The sequence below is a fragment of the Salminus brasiliensis genome, chromosome 14 (assembly GCF_030463535.1).
Source record: "Salminus brasiliensis chromosome 14, fSalBra1.hap2, whole genome shotgun sequence".
Lineage (NCBI taxonomy): Eukaryota > Metazoa > Chordata > Actinopteri > Characiformes > Bryconidae > Salminus > Salminus brasiliensis.
The window spans coordinates 1,999,876-2,019,968 of NC_132891.1; the positions used below are offsets into that span (position 1 = coordinate 1,999,876).

At 39.6% G+C, this 20,093-nt stretch overlaps 17 non-coding genes across 17 annotated transcripts; all 17 read left to right on the forward strand.

Moving 5' to 3' along the window:
- The first annotated feature begins 11,346 nt into the window (after nt 1-11,346).
- On the forward strand, nt 11,347-11,419 carry trnaq-uug (transfer RNA glutamine (anticodon UUG)). The gene has a single exon. It is a non-coding gene; the product is annotated as a tRNA-Gln (tRNA).
- An 825-nt stretch (nt 11,420-12,244) lies between these two features.
- On the forward strand, nt 12,245-12,315 carry trnag-ccc (transfer RNA glycine (anticodon CCC)). Its single transcript has one exon. It is a non-coding gene; the product is annotated as a tRNA-Gly (tRNA).
- A 160-nt stretch (nt 12,316-12,475) lies between these two features.
- On the forward strand, nt 12,476-12,548 carry trnar-ucg (transfer RNA arginine (anticodon UCG)). The gene has a single exon. It is a non-coding gene; the product is annotated as a tRNA-Arg (tRNA).
- An 87-nt stretch (nt 12,549-12,635) lies between these two features.
- trnag-ccc (transfer RNA glycine (anticodon CCC)) lies at nt 12,636-12,706 on the forward strand. The gene has a single exon. It is a non-coding gene; the product is annotated as a tRNA-Gly (tRNA).
- A 160-nt stretch (nt 12,707-12,866) lies between these two features.
- Nucleotides 12,867-12,939, forward strand: trnar-ucg (transfer RNA arginine (anticodon UCG)). The gene has a single exon. It is a non-coding gene; the product is annotated as a tRNA-Arg (tRNA).
- A 1,262-nt stretch (nt 12,940-14,201) lies between these two features.
- On the forward strand, nt 14,202-14,272 carry trnag-ccc (transfer RNA glycine (anticodon CCC)). Its single transcript has one exon. It is a non-coding gene; the product is annotated as a tRNA-Gly (tRNA).
- Nucleotides 14,273-14,591: 319 nt separating this feature from the next.
- Nucleotides 14,592-14,662, forward strand: trnag-ccc (transfer RNA glycine (anticodon CCC)). The gene has a single exon. It is a non-coding gene; the product is annotated as a tRNA-Gly (tRNA).
- A 160-nt stretch (nt 14,663-14,822) lies between these two features.
- Nucleotides 14,823-14,895, forward strand: trnar-ucg (transfer RNA arginine (anticodon UCG)). The gene has a single exon. It is a non-coding gene; the product is annotated as a tRNA-Arg (tRNA).
- Nucleotides 14,896-15,346: 451 nt separating this feature from the next.
- Nucleotides 15,347-15,417, forward strand: trnag-ccc (transfer RNA glycine (anticodon CCC)). The gene has a single exon. It is a non-coding gene; the product is annotated as a tRNA-Gly (tRNA).
- A 577-nt stretch (nt 15,418-15,994) lies between these two features.
- On the forward strand, nt 15,995-16,067 carry trnar-ucg (transfer RNA arginine (anticodon UCG)). The gene has a single exon. It is a non-coding gene; the product is annotated as a tRNA-Arg (tRNA).
- A 292-nt stretch (nt 16,068-16,359) lies between these two features.
- Nucleotides 16,360-16,432, forward strand: trnar-ucg (transfer RNA arginine (anticodon UCG)). Its single transcript has one exon. It is a non-coding gene; the product is annotated as a tRNA-Arg (tRNA).
- Nucleotides 16,433-16,522: 90 nt separating this feature from the next.
- trnaw-cca (transfer RNA tryptophan (anticodon CCA)) lies at nt 16,523-16,593 on the forward strand. The gene has a single exon. It is a non-coding gene; the product is annotated as a tRNA-Trp (tRNA).
- Nucleotides 16,594-16,753: 160 nt separating this feature from the next.
- On the forward strand, nt 16,754-16,826 carry trnar-ucg (transfer RNA arginine (anticodon UCG)). Its single transcript has one exon. It is a non-coding gene; the product is annotated as a tRNA-Arg (tRNA).
- Nucleotides 16,827-18,085: 1,259 nt separating this feature from the next.
- On the forward strand, nt 18,086-18,156 carry trnag-ccc (transfer RNA glycine (anticodon CCC)). Its single transcript has one exon. It is a non-coding gene; the product is annotated as a tRNA-Gly (tRNA).
- A 160-nt stretch (nt 18,157-18,316) lies between these two features.
- trnar-ucg (transfer RNA arginine (anticodon UCG)) lies at nt 18,317-18,389 on the forward strand. Its single transcript has one exon. It is a non-coding gene; the product is annotated as a tRNA-Arg (tRNA).
- A 1,057-nt stretch (nt 18,390-19,446) lies between these two features.
- trnar-ucg (transfer RNA arginine (anticodon UCG)) lies at nt 19,447-19,519 on the forward strand. Its single transcript has one exon. It is a non-coding gene; the product is annotated as a tRNA-Arg (tRNA).
- A 318-nt stretch (nt 19,520-19,837) lies between these two features.
- Nucleotides 19,838-19,910, forward strand: trnar-ucg (transfer RNA arginine (anticodon UCG)). The gene has a single exon. It is a non-coding gene; the product is annotated as a tRNA-Arg (tRNA).
- The last annotated feature ends 183 nt before the right edge of the window (nt 19,911-20,093 follow it).

Below are 20,093 nucleotides of genomic sequence, written 5' to 3' on the forward strand. Positions count from 1 at the left end.
ATCGCTTCCACTCAAGAACCCTTGAGGAACTGTTTTTAAGGATGAAGAGTTCAGTCGAAAACTGAAATACGGATGATATGGCTTGTATAGGGTCACATTCAAAAGGCATCCTTTATAAGGTCAGCATGAATAGCTGTCCCACACTATTTCGGAAACCACTTATGTAAGTTGATTAGAGATGAATCAAATCAGGTTCATTTGCATAGCACTTTTTACAACTGATGATGTCACGAAGCACCTTTACAGGAATCCAGTAATAAGACAAAAGATCAACAACACTAAACAGTGGTGAGGAAAAACCCCCTCAGAGCTGGAGAAAGAAACCTTGTGTGTAACCAAGAGGTACTCATCCTTCTCTGATCAGAATTATTGATAAATGATTGTTTTTTGATTCATTGAGTTTTAATGGTGGTGTTAGATGGTTGCTATGGTATCCCAGGTGGCTGCTGTTGTGTTGCTAATAAGTGATTGATATGGTATCACAAATGTTTGCTATGGTATCCTAGGTGGTTGCTCTGGTGTTATTAGGGTAGTTGCTCTAAAAATTCAGGTGGCTGCTGTTCTGTTGCTATTAAGTGGTTGATATGGTATGCTAAGTGTCTTGTTTTGGGAGTGCTTTGGCATCTCAGGTAGTTTTAATGGTGGTGTTAGGTGGTTGCTATGGTATCCCAGGTAATTATCTTTAGTTTTTGCACTGGAGCTGCAGTGCTAATGAAACTAGCAAGTAATGGAAGCTCTATAATAAAAGGCATTTCTGGGCTTGCCAATGTTCCGTAGCTGTAGAAATGCGGTCCTGGTAATATAGCAAGCATAATATATGTGTCAAATAAGAGACCTGGATTACTGAACAGCTCCACATGGTTTGAGGAGGGTGTGTGATATTTTATGCATGTTAATTGGTGGAGTAAAAGCTCAACATTAGCTCAGCAGTGCTAAAGCTTCAGACACCAAACACTACTTGGCTGAAGGGGAAAACTGTGCAAATTTGATTCTTTGCCCAAACTACCACTTTAAAAAGGAATCCCTCTGTGTATTAGGTTATGAAACAGGTCGTCTACCCTCTGCCGAGGAGAATTTTCTGACCAAAGGAGCAGGCAATGTCCCAAGAGGCTAATTTGGCTCTTCTGCCCTCATCCCCGTCCTGACAGCTCCATCAGCGCCCTCACACTGTGCCTGCTCGCTCCCAGCCTACAGGCAGCTTTCCTGGGGGAGGAGAGAGAGAGAGAGGTGGCCTGCTGCTCCACTAGGTGAGAAATCTACCGAGGCTGGTCATGTGACCTTACACCCTCACACACACACACACACACACACACACACACATGCGATGAAATTGTCATTTTTCTATATTACTTAATACACTATAAAGTGAACAGTGAGTAATTTCGCAAAAATCCATCCGATATAATAATAACAATGACAATAATAATAATAATAATAAGTGGTTGATATGGTATCCCATTGCTATGGTATCCCAGGTGGCTGCTGTTGTGTTGCTAATAAATGGTTGATATGGTATCCCAACTGTTTGCTATGGTATCCTAGGTGGTTGCTCTGATATCCCAGGTGGCTGCTGTTGTGTTGCTAATAAATGGTTGATATGGTATCCCAACTGTTTGCTATGGTATCCTAGGTGGTTGCTCTGGTGTTGTTAGGGTGGTTGCTCTGATATCCCAGGTGGCTGCTGTTGTGTTGCTATTAAGTGGTTGATATGGTATCCCAAGTGTTTGCTTTGGCATCCCAGGTAGTTTTAATGGTGGTGTTAGGTGGTTGCTATGGCATCCCAGGTGATTGCTGTGGTATCCTAGGTGGTTGCTTTGGTGTTGTTAGGGTGGTTGCTCTGATATCTCAGGTGGCTGCTGTTGTGTTGCTAATAAATGGTTGATATGGTATCCCACATTTTTGCTATGGTATCCCAGGTGATTGCTATGGTGTTGCTTAGTGGTTGCTAAAGTGTTGCTAGGTCCTTGCTAGGCAGTTGCTAGGGTATGCCAGGTGGTCGCTATGGTGTCTCAGGTGGTTGCTCAGGTGTTGGCAAGTGGTTGCTGTGTCTTGTGATTGATTTGATGTTACCAGTGTATTTGTATCATCACACAAACTTAATGTTTTTCAGTGCAAATACGTTTCAGGACAGCATATCTCCCCTACATCTCCTAAGGTCAGCTGGTGATCTGGATGGACTACATGTTCGGGGGTCTGTGCTGGGAAGTGACGGGTGGTATTAAAACAGAAAGTGTTGATCAGAAATGGCCAGTCTACTGGAGCCAACCACTGATGACCGGCTGCGTCCGAATACATTTCTGTAACATCTGATCTGGTAGCCATGTGGATCCATATGCTTGTCAGCTCAGCAAGTAGATTTACTGAGGTTATGAGAGCCAGCTCTGCAGCAGGGAGATCCAACAGGAGAGGAAAGAAAAGTATTCGGACGTTTACTACTACACATCACAAACTGGGAGCTATGCAGCAAAACAGTGAAACGAGCGCCCCCTATTGGTGTCTATAGGTGTTTGTATCTGTTTCAAATTAATTATCTGCTCATTTTCAATAATGCACTCATACTTGGTTACCCACACAAAAATGGATCACACACACTTGTGCATGTAGAAGAAATGAGAAATGAGTGTAGGTTCAGAAAATTTCGGTTTCATTACATGGTCATCAAATATGAATGAAAATAACAGTAGAAGCACAAACAGCTCAGAGTAATACTGTTACAGGCTCCTCTAAAGGGATCTTGATGTTCAGTCCTTTAAAGCTGTTATTGCTATCATTTGACACTGGCCTGTATTGTTTTGCTCTGGTGTATGTGTGTGTGTGTGTGTGTATGTTTGCCATAATACAAATTTGTATTCATATGGCCTTTCCACATGGTGCTGACTCAGGTTCCTCTGACGGTAAAGGGCCTATAGATTGTTGGGTAATCATTCTTCTCCACACAATCCACTCAACATTTGCAGTTACTCCCTCTAACCCACTGTAGAGCTCCCTCTGCTCTCTATACTCTCAGTGGCCACTTTATCAGAAACATTAATGGTAAATATATCATCACTGTTATCCAGTGTATCTCCATATTTTGTCATTTTTTACTTTTCTCCATAATGTGATTGTTCTTTATATTGTATCAGAATATTGAGATCAATCGACCAATAGAAACGCTCCAAAATCTTTTAACATTGACTTCCATTGAAAGTTAGGAAGGTTTTTTCCTTCCCCTGCAAAGCTGCTTGCTGTCTTCGAGATGTGAGGTTTTTCTGTGCAGTAGCTACATGCAGGAGATTGTTCATCATAAAGAAGAGCTGGGCAACTATGGAAGAGCCATTAAGCATTTAAATGGTTCTTTAAGTTGATGTGGTTCCATAACCAATTTGTTACAAAAAGAAACCATGTCAATTCAGCAGTATTGCGTTAACTGTTTAGGAACTACGGCAATTTTGGCCACAGTCTTTCTATTTACACTGCCTCAAAAGTAATTGGAAAAACTAACATTAATCATAAATAGAATGACTCATTTAAATCAATGTTTTAATCATTTTAATCAGTCACTGCCAGAAGTCTGGAACCCATGGACTATGAGATGCTTTTCCAGGCCTTTACTGTAGCTATAGGAGCTCCTATCAACAGCCTCCAAACTCAAATTCAACGCCAAAGGTGTGAAAAGTACTGACACTCATTCCTCAGGTAGAAGTGAGTGGAGATACTAGGGTTTAAAAGACTTCTATAGAAGCTGAAGTAACAACTGAAGCTTTTTACTCCAGTAAAAGTAAATGTAAGAGTAAAAGTACTGGTTTCAGAACAACTTCAAGTAGAAAAGTAAAAGTAATGGAAGGAAAACAAAGACTGAAAGCTTAGGCCGCGCCACAGGGGTCTATAGTGCACTACCCCCCCTCCCCAAAAACCCATTTCTCTAAAAGTCATAATGAGGAGAATGTTCTATTAAAATGTTGATGTTAAAAATGTTGGGCTGCTCTAGGCTCCTGTTTCAGCTGCAGATCTGCCCATTGAAAATGAAGCATTTCAGTAATATCAGCTCTATTAAAGGAGCGTCTCTGTGCTCTACTGAGCATCAACATGAGCTTCATGGAGGAAAATATGAGGAGTCGTTGTCTAGAAGTTCTGTAAAGCTGCAGAAAGTCAGACTTCAGAGGCGTGTGATCAATAAGCTTTATTGGAATGTAAATGTGGGGCTTAGTCGGGACGTTTCACTGCAGCTCTCTTGAGTCTCTGCCACGGACACAGTCTTCATACTAGACTACAGACGTCTGCTGTGAGCTCACTGGAGAGTGACGGGATGTGTGCAGGTGTGATGGATCTCTTATAAACCAATAGGGAGTCAGAATGGTGTGTGTTTATACTTCTCATCCAATCAGGATCAGACTCACACTTTCCGGATGGAGAGATTTATCTGGAGAGGGTTTTTATTGATGACGAGCCTGAATGAAAACAAAGGGGAATGAAATAGGAGGAACGAGGCTGTTTAAAGTGTAAGGAGGAGAAAGTTCAGATAATTGGGGGAAAATGTGAGAAGTAGAAGTAAAAATTTGGCTGAAAAATAAATATTTGCTGCAGTAAAGTTTAGATAAGCAACATTTCTACTTAAGTAATGTAACAAAGGATTTGTACTTCATTACTTGACACCTCTGTTAAACACTTGGATAGTACCATTACTTTTAAACCTGTGAAAGTGGAGGGACAATGTAAAAGTGGCTGTAATTCCTGAGCAGTTGACGCAATTTTGTTATTAGACCTTATCTTCATCATATCATCATATCTTCATTGCCTCATTACAAATCCATGCGTTGGTGTGAAGAGGCACAATTAAAAAAAATGTGTCATTGTTCAAATTTTTATGCACCAGACTCTACATAAATAATCATGATGTTTGGCCGATCCTGTAATTTATAATGTATATGTGGTGGTTGATGTGGTGTAACAGATAACACCGCTACCTGCCACTGAGCTACCACACCACGTGGGAGACTGGGGTTCAATTCCTGGTCTGGGTGACTATGCTGCACTACACCAATAAGAGTCTTTGGGCCAGACTCCCAACACTGCACTGACCCGCCTCTGTAATACAGGTAACCTTGTAAGTCGCTCTGGATAAGAAATGTAAATGTAAATGTATCTGCTGGTAAAAAAAAACTGAGGAACTGGTAGATGATGCTGCTATGCCGAATGTTGCAATGGGTCATCTCGTGCTTCTAGCCAATAGCATCCGAAAACCCAGATAGGGATCCATTTCAGTCACAGCCATAACAAAATATCTTCTCTTCTGCTTACAGACACCAATGTATGGACTTCACTTTCAATGGGAACTAGTTCCTTTCCAATTCCAGCATGACTTTGACATCGCAGGCCGACTTCATTGCTCCTTTTATGAGCTTTTAAAGCCGTATATGATTTACCGCCTTCTTTCATTTCCTAATTATAAGCACATTCATACGGATGAATATTAATATTTATATTTGCTCCTGTCAAACTTAGTTGGGATAACATGAGGAATACTGCTTGAAAACAGTACCATGTTTTATATAAGATTGCTTTTTAATATGAAGAGCTGCATAAAAAAAAAAACATGGCACATTTCATATATTAAAACCACAGCACTAATGACAGCTTCATAAACACACACACACACACACACACACACAACAAAAGCAATAAAAGATGAGACCATGTCGAAGCACGCAAACATGGTGCATCGGCGGCGGTTTAATTAACACAAATGTGAGTCTGAGAGTGAGTAAAAAAACACAGCATAGCGCCTCTGATAGGAAGAAAGAGGCTGATATGGAATAAAGGATGATTAATGAAGTGCTCGTCCAAACGAGAACCATCAAAACCAGTATGAAAAATGAAAAGCACAGCTGAGGGTGTTCGTTCTCTCTCTTCTCTTTTGTCCTTCTAACTTTTTTTTCCCATTTGCTACTTCATTCGTTTCTTCGCTTTACAGGAGACAGAGCAAACTTTCAATGGAAGTCAATGTAAAAAAAGGGTCTTCTTGGTCATTTTGGAGCATTTTAATTGGTCCTTTGATCATAAAATTCTGCTACAATGTCAAGAACAACTGCCAGATTTACATTATGGAGAAAAGTGGATAGCGTGGCAGGGACAGCTTTATCAAGACAGTGTCAGTGTGTATGCAGATATTGCTATGAGAAGTTAATTATATTAAAAATTCAGAAATATGTGTATTTTCTCAAGAATACTGATGCTGGATTTACTTCCTGGATTATTGATTTATTGATCCTTAAATTTTTTTTTTGCTGTTTTAATCCTCCCTCCTACAATAGTGTGCAGATTAAATAAAGTTGTAAATGCATCAATTAAGGATGATCAGATAGCAGAATAAATTTAGGCATATAATTATATAAAATTAAGTCATTTGATTATATATTATTAATATATAATTATAATGAATAATATATAATATATGATAATATAATATGATATATATAATATAATTATAATTAATATATAATATATAATTATATATAATTATATCATCGCTATTCTGCCAAAATCTTGTATCTCAGTACTTCCATTTCCTTTCATTGAAAGTTCAGAAGGTTTAATTCCCACACCAATGTATAAACTAAACTAAAGGTAGTTTTTAATATGATCTAATAAGGTGTGTGAAACCTCCTTCTGCAGGCCCCCTAGTGGCCATTCAATCACTGTGACTCTATGTTGAGCTGCTAGTGAGCATTGTGGCGTGAAAGTGGCCGAGATCAAAGGAGCACAGCTGCTGCTTTCACTATATCATAACTTCCAGCACGACACGATAAAAACAGCACTTAGATATAGGGTTTAATATTTATACAGAAGCAAAAGGCTCACTGTGGTTTTTGGCAGACTTTAAGAAACTGCTATGATGGATTGGGACTAAAAACTACAGAGAAACTCCAGTAATTAAATACACTACTGCATTACTGCATTGCTGTATCTCCCCATGCCAAACTAATCCCCTCCAAACACGGCTTTAGTCATTATCTGGATCACATATGAAGCTCGGTATGTAAAATGAGTAGTGCAGATTACCATTATACACTCTTAAGCTCATTAGTTGTTAATTGCATTGTAATTAGAATGTTATACGGCCTTTAATTTCCTACCTTTCTTTATGCAGAACAAACGCTGAAGTTCCACTTTAATTTGCTTTACAGGCCACTGGGCAGACATTTGGCTGCACCATCTGCTTCAGGCTTTCAGTTTCCTTCTCAAGGGTAAATACTCTCACAGAGAGAGAGAGAGAGAGAGAGAGAGAGAGAGAGAGAGAGAGAGAGAGAGAGAGAGAGTAAACGTAGAGAGAGCAAGAAAGAATACAGAGAGAGAGAGAGAATGAGATAGAGAGCGCAAGAAAGACAATATATAGAAAGAGAACAGAGAGAGAGAGAGAAGAATGAGATAGAGAGCGCAATAAAGACAATATATAGAGAGAGAACAGAGAGAGGGAGAGTGAGAGAGAAAATGAGATAGAGAGCGCAATAAAGAGAATTGAGAGAGAGAAAATACAGAGAGAGCTTAGAGAGATATAGAGAGAGCAAGAAAGAGAAAACAGAGAGAGAGAGAGAGAGAGAGAGAGAGAGAGAGAGAGAGAGAGAGAAGAATGAGATAGAGAGTGCAATAAAGAGAATAGAGAGAGAGAGAGAGAGAGAGAATAGAGAGAGAGAGAGAGAAGAATGAGATAGAGAGTGCAATAAAGAGAATACAGAGAGAGAGAAAATACAGAGAGAGCTTAGAGAGATATAGAGAGAGCAAGAAAGAGAAAACAGAGAGAGAGAGAGAGAGAGAGAGAGAGAGAGAGAGAGAGAGAGAAGAATGAGATAGAGAGTGCAATAAAGAGAATAGAGAGAGAGAGAGAGAGAGAGAGAGAATAGAGAGAGAGAGAGAGAAGAATGAGATAGAGAGTGCAATAAAGAGAATAGAGAGAGAGAGAGAGAGAATAGAGAGAGAGAGAAGAATGAGATAGAGAGTGCAATAAAGAGAATACAGAGAGAGAGAAAATACAGAGAGAGCTTAGAGAGATATAGAGAGAGCAAGAAAGAGAGAGAGAGAGAGCTCTTCTGAGTGCAGCTCTTTATAGACAGAGTTTATTCAGCAGTTTATCTCCAAATACACTCTTAATAATTCAGAGAGCAGTTATCCTGCATTTACAGCAACTGTGTGTGTGTGTGTGTGTGTGTGTGTGTGTGTGAGAGAGAGAGTGTTTCAGGAGAAGGACAAGTGTGGAAGAAAAGCTTCTGGAGATGAACAGACTCACACCTACGACACACAAACCTGTCCAGCACTGATCCCACTGTGGGCGCTGAACAATACAGCTCACTGAACACACTCTGCTCAGCTCAGCTCAGTTACAGATACTGCTCCTCTGCACACACACACTACACAGCTGAGTCACTGTATACAACCGACACATCGTCACACACTTACCTATTCTCATTTTAAAAGGACAATGAAGGGCATGGACATGTTGGACTCACCAGAGAGAAAACAACTGCCTCACAGTGTCACGTTTTTGTTTGTGTCTCCTTCCTTCTCTCTGCCCAAGCTCCGCCTACTCATCAATGTTCCCACACATGCCTCCCTTGTAGCCCCACCCTGTTAACTCTTTTCAGGTGTTGCTCGTTTGTGTGTGTGTATAGGTAGTGCCTTTGTTCCACCTTTACTCGTGAACTGGAAGGCAGACTACCAGCAATTTTTTGTTGACTTCTTTTTTAAATGGGTCCAGTGCCCTAATGAATGAGGCCTTAGTCAGAGATGAGGATAGTGGGTTTAAGTCCCATCTGGGTCAAATTATGCAGTGAAGTCCAAAAGATCTTTTTTTGCCTATAAGTTTTATGATTTAGCCTCACGTAAGACTGTCTGCGCTAATGGTATCAAGCAAGATTCCCATTCTAGGGTTCTTGGTTTTATTTCCAGTTGGCACAATTTTCTTACTAATTTGCAATTTGTGGGCATTGTGTACTAGATCAAATACAGTGTTGCTTGTGAACTGAAAGGGACATAGCCAGTAAGACTTCTGTGCAATTTTTTTTTTCCTTTGATATTTTAGAAAATCATTTGTGACTTCTGCCCCAGTGGCCTAATGGGTAAGGCATCAGCCTTCTGAGCTAAGAATTGTAGGTTCAAGTCCCATCTGGGTCAAATCGTGCTGGGAAATGCAGTTTTTTTGCTTATATAACGAATATTTTTGAATACCAGGGAATCCTGGTTTAGAAGTTTCTGCACTAATAGTGTAGTGGTATCATGCAAGATTCCCACTATTAAGATCTAGGATTGATTCCTGGTTGGGTAACTAAATTGTAAATCATTTACATTTACATTTATAGCATTTAGCAGACACTCTTATCCAAAGCGACTTAAAAAATGCGTTGCTATTTACCCAAGAAGTAGTGGGAATTAAAATTGAAAGGAACGTAGCTAGGAAAGTTTCTGTGCAATTTTTTGAAATTCTTTTCTTTAATATTTTAAAAAAGGCAGACAAACAATAGACCCAGTGCCCGAATGGATATGGCATCAGCCTTCAGTGCTGAGGATTATGGGTCCAAGTCCTGTCTGGGTCAAATAATGCAGGGAAATCTAAAAGATTATTTTTGATTATATTATATTATCAAATGATTTCAAATACCACGTTGCTTGTTAATTGAAATGGACATAGCCAGAGTTATGAAGTTTCTGTGCAATTTTTAAAAATGATTTTCTTTTATATTTTTAAAAAGTCTTGCAGACCCAGTGGCCTAATGGATAAGGCATCAGCGTTCGGAGTTGAGGATTGTGGGTTGGAGTTCCATCTGGGTCAAATCATGCTGGGAAATCCAGGAGCTTGTTTTTTTGCTTTTTTTTACGAATACTTTTGACTGACCAAGAAATCGGAGCAATTTTCTTACTAATTTGCAATTTGTGGGCATCGTGTACCAGAACAAATGATTTCAAATACTGATTTGCTTGTGAATTGAAATGGACATAGCCAACAACCCTTCTGCTCTATTTTGTTTCAATTTTTCCTTTGATATTTTTAAAAACGTCAGCTTGAATTTGGCCCAGTGGCCTAATGGATAAGGCGTCAGTCTTTGGAGCTGAGGATTGTAGGTTCAAGTCCCATCTGGTTCAAATCATGCTGTCAAGTACCGGAGCTTGTTTTTTGCTTTTTTTACGAATACTTTTCACTGACCCAGAAATCCTGATCTGCTGGTGACTGCGCTAATGGTGTAGTGGCATCATGCAAAATTCCCATTCTTGCGACCTGGGCACAATTTTCTTACTAATTTGCAATTTCTGGGAATCGTCTACCAGATCAAATGATTTCAAATACTGCTTTGCTTGTGAATTGAAATGTACATATCCTGCAACACTTTTTTTTTTTTTTGTTAAAATTTTTCCTTTGATATTTTAAAAAATCTTGACTAGAGTTTGGCACAGTGGCCTAATGGATAAGGCCTCAGCCATTGGAGCTGAGGATTGTGGGTTCAAGTCCCATCTGGGTCAAATTATGGTGGGAGGTACATGAGCTTGTTTTTTGCTTTTTTACGAATACTTTTGACTGACCAAGAAATCCTGATCTGCTGGTTACTGTGCTAATGGTGTAGTGGTATCATGCAAGATTCCCGGTTGGTGCAATTTTCTTACTAATTTGCAATTTGTGGGCGTCGTGTACCAGATCAAATGATCGTGGTGGGAGGTACGGGAGCTTGTTTTTTGCTTTTTTTACAAATACTTTTGACTGACCAAGAAATCCTGATCTGCAGGTTACTGTGCTAATGGTGTACTGGTATCATGCAGGATTCCCATTCTTGTGACCCGGGTTCGATTCCCGGTTGGCGCAATTTTCTTACTAATTTGCAATTTGTGGAAATCGTGTACCAGAACAATTGATTTTAAATACTGCTTTGCTTTTGAATTGAAATGTACATATCCAGCAACCCTTCTGCTCTATTTTGTTTCATTTTTTCCTTTGATATTTTTAAAAATGTCAGCTTGAGTTGGATAAGGATAAGGCTTCAGCCTTCGTAGCTGAGGATTGTGGGTTCAAGTCCCATCTGGGTCAAATCATGGTGGGAGGTACAGGAGCCTGTTTTTTTCTTTTTTTACAAATACTTTTGACTGACCAAGAAATCCTTATCGGCAGGTTACTGTGCTAATGGTGTAGTGGTATCATGCAGAATTCCCATTCTTGCGACCTGGGTTTGATTCCCGGTTGGCGCAATTTGTGGGAATCGTCTACCAGATGAAATGATTTTAAATACTGCTTTGCTTGTGAATTGAAATGAACATGTCCAGCAACACTTCTGCGCAATTTTGTTACAATTTTTTCTTTGATATTTTTTTTTAAATCTGCTTGAGTTTGGCCCAGTGGCCTAATGGGTAAGGCATTAGCCTTTGGAGCTGAGGATTGTGGGTTCAAGTCCCATCTGGGTCAAATCATGGTGGGAGGTACAGTAGCCTGTTTTTTGCTTTTTTTACAAATACTTTTGACTGACCAAGAAATCCTGATCTGCTGGTGACTGTGCCAATGGTGTAGTGTTATCATGCAGGATTCCCGTTTGGCGCAATTTTCTTACTAATTTGCAATTTGTGGGCGTCGTGTATCAGATCAAATGATTTTAAATATTGTTTTGCTTGTGAATTGAAATGTACATATCCAGCAACACTTCTGCGTAATTTTGTTGCAATTTTTCCTTTGATATTTTAAAAAATCTTTGCTTGAGTTTTGCCCAGTGTTGTAATGTATAAGGCATCAGCTGAGGATTGTGGGTTCGAGTCCCATCTGGGTCAAGTCATGCTGGAAAATGGACTGCTCTTTCCTTGCTTATGTAACGAATACGTTTGACTAATCAAGAAACCCTGATTTGCTTGCAACTGTGCTAATGGTGTAGTGGTATCATGCAAGATACCCATTCTTGTAACCAGGGTTCGGTTGGCGCAATTTTCTTACTAATTTGCAATTTGTGGGCGTCTTGTATCAGATCAAATGATTTTAAATATTGTTTTGCTTGTGAATTAAAATGTACATATCCAGCAACACTTCTGCGCAATTTTGTTACAATTTTTCCTTTGATATTTTTTAAAATCTTTGCTTGAGTTTTGCCCAGTGTTCTAGTGTATAAGGCATCAGCCTTCGGAGCTAAGGATTGTGGGTTCGAATCCCATATGGGTCAAATCATGCTGGAAAATGGACTTCTCCTTCTTTGCTTATGTAACGAATACGTCTGACTTACCAATAAACCCAGATTTACTTGCCACTGTGCTAATGGTGTAGTGGTATCATGCAAGATTCCCATTCTTGTGACCTGGGTTCGTTTCCCGGTTGGCGCAATTTTCTTACTAATTTGCAATTTGTGGGAATCGTGTACCAGAACAAATGATTTCAAATACTGCTTTGCTTGTGAATTGAAATGTACATATCCAGCAACCCTTCTGCTCTATTTTGTTTCAATTTTTCCTTTGATAGTTGTAAAAATGTCAGCTTGAGTTTGGCCCAGTGGCCTAATGGATAAGGCGTCAGCCTTCGAAGCTGAGGATTGTGGGTTCGAGTCCCATCTGGGTCAAATCATGGTGGGAGGTACAGGAGCCTGTTTTTTGCTTTATTTACAAATACTTTTGCCTGACCAAGAAATCCAGATCAGCCAGGCACTGTGCTAATGGTGTAGTGGTATCATGCAGGATTCCCATTCTTGCGACCTGGGTTTGATTCCCGGTTGGCACAATTTTCTTACTAATTTGCAATTTGTGGGAATCGTCTACCAGATGAAATGATTTTAAATACTGCTTTGCTTGTGAATTGAAATGAACATGTCCAGCAACACTTCTGCTCTATTTTGTTACAATTTTTACTTTGATATTTTAAAAAAACTCTGCTTGCTCTTGGCCCAGTGGCCTAATGGATAAGGCATCAGCCTTCGGAGCTGAGGATTGTGGGTTCAAGTACCATCTGGGTCAAATCATGGTGGGAGGTGCAAGAGCTTGTTTTTTTGCTTTTTTTACGAATACTTTTGACTGACCAAGAAATCCTGATCTGCTGTTGCCTGCGCTAATGTTGTAGTGGTATCATGCAGGATTCCCGTTCTGGTGACCAGCGTTCGATTCCTGGTTGACGCAACTTTCTTACTAATTTGCAATTTGTGGGAATCGTGTATCAGATCAAATGATTTTAAATATTGTTTTGCTTGTGAATTGAAATGTACACATCCAGCAACACTTCTGCGCAATTTTGTAAAAATTTTTCTTTTGATATTTTTAAAAATCTTTGCTTGAGTTTTGCCCAGCGTTCTAATGTATAAGGCATCGGCCTTCGCAGCTGAGGATTGTGGGTTCGAGTCCCATCTGGGTCAAATCATGGTGGGAGGTACATGAGCCTGTTTTTTGCTTTATTTACAAATACTTTTGACTGACCAAGAAATCCTGATCAGCAGGTTACTGTGCTAACGTTGTAGTGGTATCATGCAGGATTCCCATTCTTGCGACCTGGGTTTGATTCCCAGTTGGCACAATTTTCTTACTAATTTGCAATTTGTGGGAATCGTCTACCAGATGAAATGATTTTGAATACTGCTTTGCTTGTGAATTGAAATGAACATATCCAGCAACACTTCTGCGCAATTTTGTTAAAATTTTTCCTTTGATATTTTTAAAAAACTCTTATTGAGTTTGGCCCAGTGGCCTAATGGATAAAGCATCAGCCTTCGGAGTTGAGGATTGTGGGTTTGAGTCCCATCTGGGTCAATCCATGGTGGGAGGTACAAGGGCTTGTTTTTTTGCTTTTTTTTACGAATACTTTTGATTGACCAAGAAATCCTGATCTCCTGGTGACTGCGCTAATGGTTTAGTGGTATCATGCAGGATTCCCATTCTTGTGACCCTGGTTTGATTCCCGTTTGGCGCAATTTTCTTACTAATTTGCAATTTGTGGGTGTCGTGTATCAGATCAAATGATTTTAAATATTGTTTTGCTTGTGAATTGAAATGTACATATCCAGCAACACTTCTGCGCAATTTTGTTACAATTTTTCCTTTGATATTTTTAAAAATCTTTGCTTGAGTTTTGCCCAGTGTTCTAATGTATAAGGCATCAGCCTTTGCAGCTGAGGATTGTGGGTTCGATTCCCATCTGGGTCAAGTCATGCTGGAAAATGGACTTCTCCTTCTTTGCTTATGTAACGAATACGTCTGACTTACCAATAAACCCTGATTTTCTTGCCACTGCGCTAATGGTGTAGTGGTATCATGCAAGATTCCCATTCTTGTGACCCAGGTTCGATTCCTGGTTGGTGCAACTTTGTTACTAATTTGCAATTTGTGGGAATCGTGTATCAGATCAAATGATTTTAAATATTGTTTTGCTTGTGAATTGAAATGTACATATCCAGCAACACTTCTGCGCAATTTTGTTACAATTTTTCCTTTGATATTTTTTAAAATCTTTGCTTGAGTTTTGCCCAGTGTTCTAGTGTATAAGGCATCAGCCTTCGGAGCTGAGGATTGTGGGTTCGAATCCCATCTGGGTCAAATCATGCTGGAAAATGGACTTCTCCTTCTTTGCTTATGTAACGAATACGTCTGACTTACCAATAAACCCTGATTTACTTGCCACTGTGCTAATGGTGTAGTGGTATCATGCAAGATTCCCATTCTTGTGACCCGGGTTTGATTCCCAGTTGGCGCAATTTTCTTACTAATTTGCAATTTGTGGGAATCGTGTACCAGAACAAATGATTTCAAATACTGCTTTGCTTGTGAATTGAAATGTACATATCCAGCAACCCTTCTGCTCTATTTTGTTTCAATTTTTCCTTTGATATTTTTAAAAATGTCAGCTTGAGTTTGGCCCAGTGGCCTAATGGATAAGGCATCAGCCTTCGGAGCTGAGGATTGTGGGTTCGAGTCCCATCTGGGTCAATCCATGGTGGAAGGTACAAGAGCTTGTTTTTTTTGCTTTTTTTTACGAATACTTTTGATTGACCAAGAAATCCTGATCTCCTGGTGACTGCGCTAATGGTTTAGTGGTATCATGCAGGATTCCCATTCTTGTGTTTCTTACTAATTTGCAATTTGTGGGTGTCGTATATCAGATCAAATGATTTTAAATATTGTTTTGCTTGTGAATTGAAATGTACATATCCAGCGACCCTTCTGCTCTATTTTGTTTCAATTTTTCATTTGATATTTTTAAAAATCTTTGCTTGAGTTTTGCCCAGTGTTCTATTGTATAAGGCATCAGCCTTTGCAGCTGAGGATTGTGGGTTCGATTCCCATCTGGGTCAAGTCATGCTGGAAAATGGACTTCTCCTTCTTTGCTTATGTAACGAATACGTCTGACTTACCAATAAACCCTGATTTACTTGCCACTGCGCTAATGGTGTAGTGGTATCATGCAAGATTCCCATTCTTGCGACCCAGGTTCGATTCCTGGTTGGTGCAACTTGTTACTAATTTGCAATTTGTGGGAATCGTGTAATCAGATCAAATGATTTTAAATATCAATAATCAATATCCAATCCAATACCCCCTCCCCCCCAACATCTCCCTAAATATAATATCCAGCAACACTTCTGCGCAATTTTGTTACAATTTTTCCTTTGATATTTTTAAAACTTTGACTTTGCTCAGTTTTGCCAGTGTTCTAGTGAATAAGGCATCAGCCTTCGGAGCTGAGGATTGTGGGTTCGAATCCCAATGGGTCAAATCATGCCTGGAAAACTCTCCTCTTGCTATGTACGAATCGTCTGCGAATACCTCTTAACCATAAACCCTGATTACTTGCCACTGTGCTAATGTGTAGTGGTATCATGCAAGATTCCCATTCTTGTGACCCGGGTTTGATTCCCGGTTGGCGCAATTTTCTTACTAATTTGCAATTTGTGGGAATCGTGTACCAGAACAAATGATTTCAAATACTGCTTTGCTTGTGAATTGAAATGTACATATCCAGCAACCCTTCTGCTCTATTTTGTTTCAATTTTTCCTTTGATATTTTTAAAAATGTCAGCTTGAGTTTGGCCCAGTGTCCTAATGGATAAGGCATCAGCCTTCGGAGCTGAGGATTGTGGGTTCGAGTCCCATCTGGGTCAAATCATGGTGGGAGGTACAGGAGCCTGTTTTTTGCTTTATATACAAATACTTTTGACTGACCAAGAAATCCTGGTCAGCCGGGCACTGTGCTAATGGTGTAGTGGTATCATGCAGGATTCCCGGTTGGCACAATTTTCTTACTAATTTGCAATTTGTGGGAATCGTCTACCAGATGAAATGATTTTAAATACTGCTTTGCTTGTGAATTGAAATGAACATATCCAGCAACACTTCTGCGAAATTTTGTTACAATTTTTCCTTTGATATTTTAAAAAAACTCTGCTTGAGTTTGGCCCAGTGGCCTAATGGATAAGGCATCAGCCTTCGGAGCTGAGGATTGTGAGTTCGAGTCCCATCTGGGTCAAATCATGGTGGGAGGTACAAGAGCTTGCTTTTTTGCTTTTTTTTTACGAATACTTTTGACTGACCAAGAAATCCTGATCTGCTGTTGACTGCGCTAATGATGTAGTGGTATCATGCAGGATTCCAGTTCTTGTGACCTGGGTTCGATTCCTGGTTGGCGCAACTTTCTTACTAATTTGCAATTGGTGGGAATCGTGTACCAGAACAAATGATTTCAAATACTGCTTTGCTTGTGAATTGAAAAGTACATATCCAGCAACCCTTCTGCTCTATTTTGTTTCAATTTTTCCTTTGATATTTTTAAAAATGTCAGCTTGAGTTTGGCCCAGTGGCCTAATGGATAAGGCATCAGCCTTCGGAGCTGAGGATTGTGGGTTTGAGTCCCATCTGGGTCAAATCATGGTGGGAGGTACAAGGGCTTGTTTTTTTGCTTTTTTTTACAAATACTTTTGATTGACCAAGAAATCCTGATCTCCTGGTGACTGCGCTAATGCTGTAGTGGTATCATGCAAGATTCCCATTTTTGTGACCCTGGTTTGATTCCCGTTTGGCGCAATTTTCTTACTAATTTGCAATTTGTGGGTGTCGTGTATCAGATCAAATGATTTTAAATATTGTTTTGCTTGTGAATTGAAATGTACATATCCAGCAACACTTCTGGGCAATTTTGTTACAATTTTTCATTTGATATTTTAAAAAATCTTTGCTTGAGTTTTGCCCAGTATTCTAATGTATAAGGCATCAGCCTTTGCAGCTGAGGATTGTGGGTTCGATTCCCATCTGGGTCAAGTCATGCTGGAAAATGGACTTCTTCTTTGCTTATGTAACGAATACGTCTGACTTACCAATAAAGCCTGACTTACTTGCCACTGCGCTAATGGTGTAGTGGTATCATGCAGGATTCCTATTCTTGCGACCTGGGTTTGATTCCCGGTTGGCACAATTTTCTTACTAATTTGCAATTTGTGGGAATCGTCTACCAGATGAAATAATTTTAAATACTGCTTTGCTTGTGAATTGAAATGAACATATCCAGCAACACTTCTGCGCAAATTTGTTACAATTTTTCCTTTGATATTTTTAAAAAACTCTTATTGAGTTTGGCCCAGTGGCCTAATGTATAAGGCATCAGCCTTCGGAGCTGAGGATTGTGGGTTTGAGTCCCCTCTGGGTCAAATCATGGTGGGAGGTACAAGGGCTTGTTTTTTTGCTTTTTTTTACAAATACTTTTGATTGACCAAGAAATCCTGATCTCCTGGTGACTGCGCTAATGCTGTAGTGGTATCATGCAAGATTCCCATTCTTGTGACCCTGGTTTGATTCCTGTTTGGCGCAATTTTCTTACTAATTTGCAATTTGTGGGTGTCGTATATCAGATCAAATGATTTTAAATATTGTTTTGCTTGTGAATTGAAATGTACATATCCAGCAACACTTCTGCGCAATTTTGTTACAATTTTTCATTTGATATTTTTAAAAATCTTTGCTTGAGTTTTGCCCAGTGTTCTAGTGTATAAGGCATCAGCCTTCGGAGCTGAGGATTGTGGGTTCGAATCCCATCTAGGTCAAATCATGCTGGAAAATGGACTTCTCCTTCTTTGCTTATGTAACGAATACGTCTGACTTACCAATAAACCCTGATTTATTTGCCACTGCGCTAATGGTGTAGTGGTATCATGCAAGATTCCCATTCTTGTGACCCGGGTTTGATTCCCAGTTGGCGCAATTTTCTTACTAATTTGCAATTTGTGGGAATCGTGTACCAGAACAAATGATTTCAAATACTGCTTTGCTTGTGAATTGAAATGTACATATCCAGCAACCCTTCTGCTCTATTTTGTTTCAATTTTTCCTTTGATAGTTTTAAAAATGTCAGCTTGAGTTTGGCCCAGTGTCCTAATGGATAAGGCATCAGCCTTCGGAGCTGAGGATTGTGGGTTCGAGTCCCATCTGGGTCAAATCATGGTGGGAGGTACAAGAGCTTGTTTTTTTGCTTTTTTTTACGAATACTTTTGATTGACCAAGAAATCCTGATCTTCTGGTTACTGCGCTAATGCTGTAGTGGTATCATGCAGGATTCCCATTCTTGCGACCTGGGTTTGATTCCCGGTTGGCACAATTTTCTTACTAATTTGCAATTTGTGGGAATCGTCTACCAGATGAAATGATTTTAAATACTGCTTTGCTTGTGAATTGAAATGAACATATCCAGCAACACTTCTGCGCAAGTTTGTTACAATTTTTCCTTTGATATTTTTAAAAAACTCTTATTGAGTTTGGCCCAGTGGCCTAATGGATAAGGCATCAGCCTTCGGAGCTGAGGATTGTGGGTTTGCGTCCCATCTGGGTCAAATCATGGTGGGAGGTACAAGGGCTTGTTTTTTTGCTTTTTTTTACAAATACTTTTGATTGACCAAGAAATCCTGATCTCCTGGTGACTGCGCTAATGCTGTAGTGGTATCATGCAAGATTCCCATTCTTGTGACCCTGGTTTGATTCCCGTTTGGCGCAATTTTCTTACTAATTTGCAATTTGTGGGTGTCGTGTATCAGATCAAATGATTTTAAATATTGTTTTGCTTGTGAATTGAAATGTACATATCCAGCAACACTTCTGCGCAATTTTGTTACAATTTTTCATTTGATATTTTAAAAAATCTTTGCTTGAGTTTTGCCCAGTGTTCTAATGTATAAGGCATCAGCCTTTGCAGCTGAGGATTGTGGGTTCGATTCCCATCTGGGTCAAGTCATGCTGGAAAATGGACTTCTTCTTTGCTTATGTAACGAATACGTCTGACTTACCAATAAAGCCTGACTTACTTGCCACTGCGCTAATGGTGTAGTGGTATCATGCAAGATTCCCATTCTTGTGACATTTTGTGGGAATCGTGTACCAGAACAAATGATTTCAAATACTGCTTTGCTTGTGAATTGATATGTACATATCCAGCAACCCTTTTGCTCTATTTTGTTTCAATTTTTCCTTTGATAGTTTTAAAAATGTCAGCTTGAGTTTGGCCCAGTGGCCTAATGGATAAGGCATCAGCCTTCGGAGCTGAGGATTGTGGGTTCGAGTCCCATCTGGGTCAAATCATGGTGGGAGGTACAGGAGCCTGTTTTTTGCTTTATTTACAAATACTTTTGACTGACCAAGAAATCCTGGTCAACCAAGCACTGTGCTAATGGTGTAGTGGTATCATGCAGGATTCCCATTCTTGCGACCTGGGTTTGATTCCAGGTTGGCACGATTTTCTTACTAATTTGCAATTTGTGGGAATCGTCTACCAGATGAAATGATTTTAAATACTGCTTTGCTTGTGAATTGAAATGAACATATCCAGCAACACTTCTGCGAAATTTTGTTACAATTTTTCCTTTGATATTTTAAAAAAACTCTGCTTGAGTTTGGCCCAGTGGCCTAATGGATAAGGCATCAGCCTTCGGAGCTGAGGATTGTGGGTTCGAGTCCCATCTGGGTCAAATCATGGTGGGAAGTACAAGAGCTTGTTTTTTTGCTTTTTTTTTACGAATACTTTTGATTGACCAAGAAATCCTGATCTCCTGGTTACTGCGCTAATGCTGTAGTGGTATCATGCAGGATTCCCATTCTTGCGACCTGGGTTTGATTCCTGGTTGGCACAATTTTCTTACTAATTTGCAATT